This window comes from Dioscorea cayenensis, chromosome 6 (genome assembly GCF_009730915.1).
Source record: "Dioscorea cayenensis subsp. rotundata cultivar TDr96_F1 chromosome 6, TDr96_F1_v2_PseudoChromosome.rev07_lg8_w22 25.fasta, whole genome shotgun sequence".
NCBI classification, from domain to species: domain Eukaryota; kingdom Viridiplantae; phylum Streptophyta; class Magnoliopsida; order Dioscoreales; family Dioscoreaceae; genus Dioscorea; species Dioscorea cayenensis.
The window spans coordinates 10,923,432-10,925,273 of record NC_052476.1 but is presented as its reverse complement, the minus strand read 5'-3'; the positions used below and the strand labels follow the sequence as shown (position 1 = coordinate 10,925,273).

The window sequence follows — 1,842 nt, the reverse complement described above, 5'->3', positions numbered from 1 at the left end:
TTTGGCTTTATTGCGGGGAATAGGTGTTCTGGAAGCATTTTGCACTTTGCTATTTTAGCTATTCATCACTTGTTCTTTTTCACACTTTCTTATTCTTCTATCGTTCTGATTTGTTTTTTTCTTTGGTTGCAGTTCTAGGTTATGACCCGAGGAAACCCTTAGACATTGGTTGAAGGTGATCTGAAAATTAGAAGAAGAACTCATAGATGGGGAAAAGAACCTGTGCAAGAAAAGTCAAATCAAGCTGAGATAGAAGGTGAAGGGTATGTTAATATGGCAGAATAACATAAGCAATAGATGACACTCTCAGATTATGCAAGACCTGCAGATTCTTGGCACGCAGTCTAGTATTGTGCGTGCCACCGATCACAGCTAAGAATTTTGAGCTCAAGCCAGGCTTCCTCCAGATGTTATAGCAGTCAGCACAATTTAATGGTTTGGCCGATGAGGATCCAAACAATCACATTGAGAACTTCTTGGAAGTGTGCGACATACTCAAGATTAATGGTGTCACAGATGATGCTATCAAGTTGAGGGTCTTCCCATTTTCCTTGAAAGAAAGAACAACGCAATGGCTATATTCATTACCTAGAGCATCGATCACTACATGGGTGGAGATGGTAGAAGCTTTTCTTGCCCGATATTTCTCTCCCGGAAAATCTGTGAAGCTTAGGAATGAAATATCCTCTTTTGTGCAAACAGAATTGGAGTCTCTTTTTGAGACATGGGATAGGTTCAAGGAGTTACTATAGAGATGTCCTCAACATGGGTTTCACGAGTAGATGATTATTCAAACTTTCTATAATGGGTTGAACACAAGCAAGACCCCTGAAGAAGCTTGACATCTCATTGAAGAAATGGCTATGAACAGTTATCAGTAGAACACACGAGACAGAAAGAGGGTAGCCGGACTTCAAGAGATTGATAGAGTCACATCATTGGCGGCCCAGGTTGAGTCATTGAGCAAGAAGTTAGACGCTCTAAATTTACCTAGAGGGGTGGCAGTGATGAGGTAAACTAGGTGCGAGAGAGGACATGCTCCATCTGATTACCCGATTGCTATTCATGGTATATCTCCAGTGGAACAAGTTGACATTGTAGGTAATGCAATGAGAGGTCAAGGAAATCCATATAGCAACATCTACAATCCGGGGTGGAGGATCCACCCAAACCTTTCTTGGAGTAATGAAGGGCAACAAAAGACTATGGCACCACCGGGTTTCCAACAACAACAACAAGACCTAAACATGGAGAACTGAGTTTCAGGGTTGGAAAACCCGATGACCTACTTAGAGAAGGCTTTGACCAAGTTCATTCAATCATCGGATACGAGATTTCAATCAGTTGAAGCCACACTTTGCCACCACACCGCATCATTGCACAACTTGGAGAATCAAGTGGGCCAAATTGCAAAGTCACTTTCGAAAAGGCCTCAAGAGAGTTTGCCTAGTAACATGGAGATTAATCCAAGAGAGCATGTGAAGGCGATCACTTTGAGAAGTGGTCGTGAATTTGAGAGTAGGCTCCCTAGTGAGAAAACCAATGTTGAGTCACCCGAGGTCGTTAAGGTTGAGAAGAGAGCCAAAGAGAAGGAGGTGGTACCCTCACCTTACAAGCCAAGAATCCTTTATCCTTCAAGATTGAAGAACTACCAAATTGATGAGCAATACAAAAATTTCTTTGGTCTACTCAAGCAGTTGCACATCAACATCCCATTTGTGGAGGCATTGTCTTAAATGACTCATTATACAAAGTTTCTCAAGGACCTCTTGACCAATACAAGAAAGTTGGAGGAGAATGCATCTGTAATCTTAGATGCTTCATGCTTGGCGGTGTTGCAAA

At 42.0% G+C, this 1,842-nt stretch overlaps 1 non-coding gene across 1 annotated transcript; it reads right to left on the bottom strand.

Moving 5' to 3' along the window:
* Positions 1-665: 665 nt before the first annotated feature.
* LOC120264137 lies at positions 666-772 on the bottom strand. Its single transcript, XR_005537311.1, has one exon. It is a non-coding gene; the product is annotated as a small nucleolar RNA R71 (small nucleolar RNA).
* Positions 773-1,842: the final 1,070 nt, after the last annotated feature.